The sequence below is a fragment of the Etheostoma spectabile genome, chromosome 2 (assembly GCF_008692095.1).
Source record: "Etheostoma spectabile isolate EspeVRDwgs_2016 chromosome 2, UIUC_Espe_1.0, whole genome shotgun sequence".
NCBI lineage: Eukaryota > Metazoa > Chordata > Actinopteri > Perciformes > Percidae > Etheostoma > Etheostoma spectabile.
The window spans coordinates 13,993,500-14,002,943 of record NC_045734.1 but is presented as its reverse complement, the minus strand read 5'-3'; the positions used below and the strand labels follow the sequence as shown (position 1 = coordinate 14,002,943).

General features: G+C 41.4%; 1 long non-coding RNA gene across 1 annotated transcript in view; it reads right to left on the bottom strand.

Moving 5' to 3' along the window:
* Window positions 1-711: 711 nt before the first annotated feature.
* Window positions 712-9,444, bottom strand: part of LOC116699873 (uncharacterized) — an 18,702-nt gene continuing 9,969 nt past the window's right edge. The window contains exons 3-4 of the long non-coding RNA XR_004334537.1: window positions 1,291-1,295; window positions 712-807 (exon numbers count right to left, since the gene is read on the bottom strand). This is a non-coding gene — a long non-coding RNA (uncharacterized LOC116699873). The remainder of the gene's footprint in view (window positions 808-1,290; window positions 1,296-9,444) is intronic.

The following is a 9,444-nucleotide window of genomic DNA, read 5'->3' as shown; positions in this document are numbered from 1 at the left end:
TAAACAAAACATTTAAATGCTACATTTGTACAAATGTTTAGAATCCATCACTTAATTCATTCCTTTTTATAGTATAATTATTTTAGGAATTGTGTTTGAAATATTTTTAAATTAGGATTTTAGAAAAAAATGTACCCCCTGCAGTACTCCAAAGTACCCCTAGGGGTAAGTGTAAAACACATTTGAGAAACACTGGTTTAGGCCATAATTATGAGCAAAGTAAAGCCGCCGGAGAAAGCTATGATATCTCCCACTTCTTGAAAAGAACTGCAGAAGCTTCAACAAACCAGTTGCAACATTGGTGCAAAGCCACCACCTCTGGCAGTTACATCAAAATAAAATACTATATTACACATTACATTGCAACACAAATCCAATTAATTCAGCTAATTCAAATACAAATATGCATTGATTGCTTGTATCTGGTTATAATTGTTAACCAAATCTATCCAAATACATAAAAGTAGCTAATTTAGGGTATATAAATTGTGTGGCAACAAGGCTAGGGGCAATAGTGTGTGAAATACAGGAGGTTTCCTATTCTTCCCATTCTGTCGACATTGCATGAATGCAGCATGAGATTATTTCCAAACTCAGAAATGAGCTTTTCAATCTCAATTCTTCTGAATTATCTACTGAGATATAGCTAGGGCTGGTAAAATTACCACAATAATAACAAGTTAACGCAAAATTACTTTTCCACTTTTGAATGGAAAGTTAAGTTTTAAAGCCCTTCAAGATGGTTCTCTCGACAAGACTAAAGTTATTTGCATGTACTGCCAATGGGAATTGAGTTACCACCGAAGTCTCAGATACCACTTGCTGGCCAAGCATACAGCTGATGCAGAGAACCCTCCTCCCCCTCACCAAAGGCAGGCCATGATAAAAAGCTTTAAACACTTAAAAAAAGTATACAGGGTTTAAAGTATACAGATAAAAAATGTGATTGATTTTTGATTAATCATGATTTGTGATTAATCGATTGACAGCCCTAGATACAAATAGTTCATGTATGCCATTTAGTCAGGAGGATTATTTCCTCCAGACATGATAAAATGATGGATTCTGATGGCTCACCTTACTAGTATGAAGCAAATATGCGAATGTGGTATTGAACGTAAGACTACAATTTTTGGTTGGTTGTCTGTCTCTTTTCAGAATCGCAGCCCGTCCAGGAGTTACGAGGCGATGACAGGATGGACTGAAGAATAGTAAATCCTGTCAGCACACACATGTGCACACACACAGATATGTACTCACACAAAATATGCAGTGGAGTCAAAAGGTTACGCTGCCTCTTGCTGTTTTGCCAAGCCCTACAGGATGTCTCACCAATTGTGGTAAGAACACATGCAGCAGTTGTCTGTCTGTGTCTCGCTCACACACACACACACACACACACACACACACACACACACACACACACACACACACACACACACACACACACACACAGTCCAACTTATAAAAAACCTCTGTCTTAAATTCATCTACACAAAGACATCCCATCCTTGTTTCCTGCAGTCCTTCCTGGATGTCATTGTGGCGAGCTGAGTATCGTGAATGTGTGACATGTCCAGCATTAGTCACTCTAACACACACTCCATCAGTCACCACACTCATCTGCACAGTCGCTGACAGACATTTCCAGCATTATACCACGGCATATGTTCTCTGGTGTACTGTAGGCCCAGTTTCACTCACTTTCACACACACGCAGTGCACCACAGTTGCATTAGATTCAATTCTTGATTAAATTATGTCTGTGTGGGTGGGGAAGCACTGCTGTGTGGTCTGTTAAGTGTCAGCCAAAAACGCACCACACATTAAAAGCAAATCACGAGCAATGGGTCTACACAACGCACACTCGCAATCAATTAGCTGAAACATCTGTGTGTTGGATGAGCTTATATTCATTTGTGTGTGTGTGTGTGTAAATCATAACTGATTTAAAGAGAGAAACTACTTTCCTACGTCTCATTGTTGGCCTAGACTGAGGTGGGCTTTCTTTTGCCAGGTCTGGTGTTCCCACACACACACTCACTAGCGTAGATTTCAGAGTCTGTGTTGGCGTCATTAGAGCAGGGGAGAGAATGGGCACAGCGCTATTGGCATGTGGGTTAGATTACCCAAGCCTGCCGAGCCTTATAAACCTTGTTCTATTACCTAGACAGAGAGACAGAAAAGGGGGTGGGGGTCCTTTGTAATATATTTAGCAGAAAGGAACATAATTGAGAGACAGAAGCAAGGGTAAGTTTCCACTAAAGACACCAGAGACAGATGGCCATCAATGAAAGTGCAGCAGTGGAAATCTTTGTTTTACGAACAATACCTCGGAGACAGAGCATTAACACACATACTGTATAGACACACATACATGCATACAGCTCCCTCTCCCATATGCACATATTAGCACACAAATACACAGGCAAAGTCAGACATGGCAGGTATTTAGCACACAGTTGTATTTACTACTAGTGTTTGTTTGTGTAAAAATGCATGTGAGCGGCAAAGAGTTATCAGAATGATAGATGATCTATGAAGACAGCTGTTAAACTGCTGTATCCCTGGTGGCACTCATCCGCTTGACACAGGTCGTTGGCGACTTATTGTAGACATGGTAGTGAGCATTGAAATAGAAAAGTTCAAAACATGCTACACATTGTAAGATAGTTTATGATGTGCAATTTAAGCATTAAGAGCATGACGATTTCTTACTTGTGAGCTGGTCCAAATGCTGAATCTGAGTCCATTCCTGGCTTATTTATATTCATTTTTATATTCTTTATTTATATTTTCTTATATTTACTGTTGAGCCCCATGCTAATGTACTGCTAATTTTGTTGGCCAAACTTTTTTTTTTTCTTCAGCCGAACTGGTTCCGTCTTTCTCCTGCATCGTGTTTTTGGGTATGCTTGTTTTCTATAGAATGCTGGCTACACAATGACAGTATCCCCGCCTGTCTGTGTTTAGATTTCTGCCCCTGACATCCAGCAAGCGCTCCCAGACGTCCCTGAGCAGCCATGTTAGAACGAGCTGTCATTGGCTATCAACATGTTAATCGTGACAATTGCAGCCAATCAAATTGCATTTCCAACGGTGTAGTGGGATGAGCAGGAGCTAGTCTGAATAACGGGGCTTAGGCTGAATCCCATTTCTCCGTCTTACCCCTACCCCTTGGCCCTTACCCCTGCCCTTGAAACAAAGGGTAAGGGTAGGGGTGAAACACCCCTATGAAATGGGACACCACTTGGTGACATCACCATACAGAATTGATCACAAACCTCCAAGATGGCGTCTCTGTCTGTTGATTGTGTGGTTTGGACAACAGTGTGTGTTTATATTTTATAGTTATTTTAGGTTTCACTTTGGTAGTGCAGAGTACTTATCTGTGTAGTACTTAGGTCTGTTTGCAATACAAATATGTACACATGCATCATGTGTACATATACATACATATACACCCTGTATACATGGTGTGTGTATCTGTTTCAGTTATCACCGTTTTGAATGTCATTGATGTTCACAAAAACATTTTGTTGACAAAAATCTGTCTTTATTGGTGATAAATTAAACATAACCGGCAAAAACGTTACATAAAATAATGTTACAGAACCATTATCAACTATTAGAACCATAACTACCATGTCACACACGATAAAAGGCTTCAATGTGTAAAACTAAAAATCAAACAAGACCACACACAACAAATTAACTAGGCTACAGCTGTTCTGATATTCCAGACTAGTCTGGAACCTTTTGGCCAGTAACCCCCCCCCCCCCTCACATATCTCATTGTCCCGTATCAAAACCAACAACAACTACAAGTGCTGAACAATGAACAGGAATTAATTACAGATTATTACAATAATAGTAGCACCAATGCAATAATGATGGGTAACAACATGAACATATGAATTAGGAAACGTCTGCTCGTTTCCAGCCCCAAACTGGACCAGCTGCTGTGTCCTCCTGTTATACCGGGCGGTTCTTTGAAGCACGTAGCGATGTATCGTAGACCGTTAATATATATATTTCGCTATACAATCTATGCAATGTATACAGTCCATTCAAGGCAGAAATATGTGGGACTGTTGTGCAAATCAACGTTAGCGTTAGCATTGCAAGCTAGCGATTTTTAAAAAGTTTCAGTTAGGAACATGGTTGCAAGTACACATGTACAGGACTGCATAGACCACAAAACAAGACTGTCGTAACATTTTAATCAATTATTTAAGCTGAAAGTACTTACATGTATGTGTCTCTCTGGTCGACGGGCAGCCATTGATGCCTGTGTGTTTTCTAGTGAGGTCGCATCCACACTAGGTTTCAAGGGCTATACAGCCCTCGGTCTATCCCCTACCCCTAGCTCGTAATACGTATTGGACCAGCACTAGGTCCCGCGTGAACGCGCAAAAGCTAGGGGAAGGGGTAAGGGGTAGGGGTAAGGGGAAGGAATGGGATTCAGCCTTAGTCCATCCTCCTAGAGCCAACATTCACATGCATGTTTTTTGTGAGAAAAAATATGGTCAACATTTGAATTAATGTAAAATGTCATCTAACCATTGAATCATGCACAAGTGTCAGGAGCTAATGGGATTACAATTCACGGAAATTGAACCTTTTACGTTTTTTCATCTGACAAATAAAATTGTTTGATTTATTGATTATTGAAATGCTTCAGTATTTTTTTTTCCCAGTGTCAAGCAAGTAAAAGCAATTGTTGTGGTTGGGGTCGACAGACTGAGTTTTTGCTGTTTTCTAGTTCCTTCCACATGTAGTTTCTCTATTGGCCCTGCCTCTTTCTTTCCCCCTTCCCCTCCTGCCTACTGCTGCCAGCTGACTACACACACCTGTTTGAGATTCCATCATCACCTCTCCCGCCGCGCACACCTGCCAGCCATCTAATCAAGCTCAGTACTTCAACCCCGGATCCACTCACCATCTTCGCTTGATCGTTGTCTCAGCCACTCAGGTGACGCTCGCTTTAAGCGCCCTGAAAATCCTTGTACTTACATGTCTCTGTCCATTTTTGTGATCCTGACCTCTCTTTGTTGTTTGTTCCCTGCAGCCATTGTCTCCATACCTCTCTGTTGCCTCCAGTCAGCTGGCCTCGCCATTCCCCTCCTCACGGCTCCCTGCTCCATTCTGCTTTTGCTTCCGCTCTTACTCCTATGCTCCCCGAATTCCTCAGCCCTGGTTTCCTTGCGCTCCCCGAGATCCCTCACCATCCCTTCTCAGCCCTCCCCATCCTGCTGCAGCCCCCAGGTCCCTCATCATCCTGCCTCATGCCCTCGCCATCCTATCTCAGCCTGATGACCTCCTTGTCTTGGTGTCCGCCTCCCCACACCGCTGTTCCTCTTTATTATTTAAATAAACCTGTTTTTTGTTGAGCCTTTCATTTGGGTACATTCTGTCTTCCGCATAACAGCAATTAGCACAATTTGGATTTTGGAAAGGTTCAAGGACACCACATAGAAGACTCCCTTAGGAGAGGTCTTAAGTTTTATACAGGTGTTGTTGAGATGTAGAAGGCATGTGCTGTGTTTAACATAGTGCGGCATAAAGCATGTCTTGAGTTTAACTAAGATTTGACTCCTTGTAGACAAGGACCAAAAGAAGTTTTGAACTGATGTAGTGTAGGTTGTTTTACAGTAATGACATGCTTAAAAACAAGCCCATTTTAGAAACTTAGGTTCCAAATGCAGCCTCATACATGCATTTTGACCCTCGGGGAAACAGACCAACTAAAGTAAGGAGGTTCTTGCACATATTGTCTAATATGGAAAGTTTATTTACAGTATATAACTCCATTCTGGAGTTAACATCACAATTTACTTAATAATCATTGTACACAAAAACAAGAGGCACAATATAATACACTAGAAGTTAAACAAAGACTGAACAGATGGGTCTTTAACTGTTTCTTTGAGGTGTCTATAGGTCCTACATCCAAAGGAAATGAGTCCTGTAATTTTTGATTAGGAGCATAGTTATACACATATCCTTTTGACACACTGAGCTCCTCTCTCTTTCTATCTGTGTACATCTATGTCCCAGAAATGCTTGTTACTAACTTAGCTTTGGGAAGGTTATTCGACAAAGCCCTTATGTTTTCTCACGCCACAGTTTTCCTTGGATTAGGGTGGCACCTAAATCATGGTTGTATGGTTCCACTGTTCATCCCACCCCCAACCAGCCCCACCAGACACTGCCCACCAAGAGCTCGGATCTGTCCAAGGTTTCTGCCTAAAAGGAAGTTTTTCCTCACCACTGTCGCACTAAATGCTTGCTCTTGGCGGAATTACTGGAATTGTTGGGTCTTTGTCATTAATAGTGTGGTCTAGACCTATTTCTGTCTGTAAAGTGTCTTTAGATAACTCTTGTTATGATTTGAAACTATAAATAAAATTGAATGGAATTGAATATGGCATGTAGGTGAAAGTATGTTGGAAATCAGCATTGATTAAAAGATTAATTCCTGGAACAAGTTGCAAACACAACAATGAAATCACCTTTTAAGTTTATATGATTTAGTTGATCCTACGATTATCACTACTAGCAATCCCTTTCACATCTACTATATGTAAATAGTATCCCAGTTTGATCTTTGTCAGTTTAAAATGACATTTATCATGTTATTTTGGTTTGGAATCAGGTGTACATCCAGAGATATATGGCTGTGAAAATCCCTATAGATGGTGCCGAACCAAACAGAGCTCTTTTATTACAAGGATTGTAAATTGGACTTTGGTGGGGAGGCAGTGTAAAGAAATCAAAATGGTTGTCTTGCTAAGGCAATTGAAAAACAGTGATGGCACAAAGTCATTGCATGGATAAATGCCAACAAGTTGGTTTGAGAAACAATGGGCATAAGTTTGACAATATTTATGTAATGGGAATAAATCCCTGACGTTACCAAAAACAGAGACCCAGTGCTTCCCTTCACCTCTAGGACAAAGCTGTCCGGGCCACACAAAAAAAACAGTAAGACAGACAGACAGTTAGATAAACAGAAATAATACGTAAAATACAAGTAGAAGAGGACAGAAACATCCAGACTGATAAGTCTCACAGCAACATCGTTCTTTCTTGGCTTTTTCCTCCATTATATACAAGATGAAGGACTACACTTGACCTTGCATGTGTTTTTAGTTTGGCTATTTCCTCTCCCTCCCCTCATCCTCCCTGGGGCGAGGTCAGTGCACCTCCACTTAAAATGACCCTCCACGTTCTAGCCCCCCTCCACAGTGTGCCTTCACCCTCCCCAAATGGCATGTGTGTGTGTGTGCATTATATGCATTATTTTGTGCAGAATTAATGATAATCCTCCTTATTGCTCCTGTGCTGCTTAAGCCCTTAGAGACCCTTTTTACCTTTTACATCCACAATAACACACGTCTCACTGAGCCCCATCCTAAAGACCTACCCAGATGCAGAAAAGACAGACAGCTCAGACAGACTGGGAGCGTGAGGGGGGGTCAGTTGGAACCAGCTGGACAAAACACAAGTAATGAAAGACTTGTTCAAATCGGCAGCGGCTTGGTGTCTCCCTGCACAGCAGTGCAGCTTTCCAGGTCTCTGCATCCATGTCCACACACACACACTCGTGCTCAGATTAAACACTTCTTTTCTTACTTAACTGCCCTTCCTTTCTCCTTTCTATTTACCTTCCCCATCTCTTCCTCCAATTTTGCAGCTTATCACATAATGCGGAGCACAGCTTGAAAAATGTAGGATATATCTGTAAAGCGAGTTGAACGTATTGGCCGAGCTTTATAAAGGAATGTAGAGAGAGGCTCTATCAAAAATAAACAGTACCCTGTCATACAGTGACCACCATCTCTCATTTAAAGCCAGGAATTCTGAACAGATGTCTTCATGCATTTGCTTGCACAACAGCGAGTGTAGCCGTGTGTTTAGACATGGGAAGCTGAAGTGAGGGTTCACTCTGGATTCTGTAGGGACGAATATACTGCACCTCTGTAGTAATCACAATGGCCACGGTCCAACCATAATACTGATCCCCAGTACTCTAACCTCACTCTCTCACACACACACACACACACACACACACACACACACACACACACACACACACACACACACACACACACACACACACACACACACACACACACACACACACACACACACACACACACACACACACACACACACACACACCTACTGTACATGCGCAGACACACTCAAGCACACATGCTCAAAAATCACCCAGGTAATCATTTCCATATTTATTTTCTTTGCATTCATATTCCTCTCCTATTCACACAGTATGTTTTCCTTAAAACAATGCCAAGCCTCTCAAAGCGGGTTAAATAAAGTGATTTTTGGAAATCCCATTTGAAGGGCCCCACTCAAAATGTATAGGCGTCTATGCCATGTCAGGGATTATATGGGAAGTTGCTGCCAAAAACTCAGTGAGACTGTGGACTCTCCCAATCTGGTGTAATTGTGGTTTCACCCCAGTAAAAGGCTCATTTTGATTCATTCGATGTACAAATGTATTAGCACAAATACCATTACTCAATCCATCAACGGTTACAAATCACCACCTTAAAAAAGAGCCCGGCCCACAGACATAAGCCTAGCTTTTAGACATAAAGCCTTGTTGGAGTCTTTTTCTAATTTATAAAGCCCCATCAAATTAAACATGATCTCTAATGGTTTGTGCACACCACAGGGCCGTTAAGTAAAATCTATCTGAGACTTTGGGGGGTCAGGAATTTAACGCCACGTATACAAGTGTGCAAAAGACTGACGTTTCTATCTCCTACCTTCACTTACAGGGCAGTAAACTCAGCAAGACGTCTTGAATTTAGGATGAGATGAAACCAAAAAACAACAACGGGGAATACGCGTCACAGTCAGTTCAAGGGCACACAGGGCGAGGAGAGTGAGTTCATACTGAGCCAGCACGTCAAGCCACTTCAATTGTTAGTATGAACAATAAAACCGTACAAATACCAGCTAAATCCTGTTTATATTAAAGATGTGAGGTGTTTTTTCTTTTATGGCATTTGGAGAACTGGTTCTTATCATGTTAAGAAACAACTTTGGGTCTACGGAATACACCTGTAAATTTAATTGACTGAAAGCCTCTTAACAAGCATCGTCGACACTGCCCTCTTCAGGGAACAGAGGGAAAGTGAAGAGATGTTGACAAATGATAAAAGTGAAGAAAAAAAAGTGTTTAGGAGGAACGAGTTTGATTAAAATCAGATGGATGATTTGATCCTCATCGTGCCTTCGGTTATTTTGAGGACATAATTTATACATGGGTGTAATGAGTTCTCTTGATTTCTTCATCCTGTGCCTATATTAAATACCTGGTAGTTTGTCAACGCAGTCTGTTTCTGGCTGTTGTGTTTGGACTTCTTGAGGCATTGAAACTGAGAGAAATCCAAATGTATAGCTACCGTG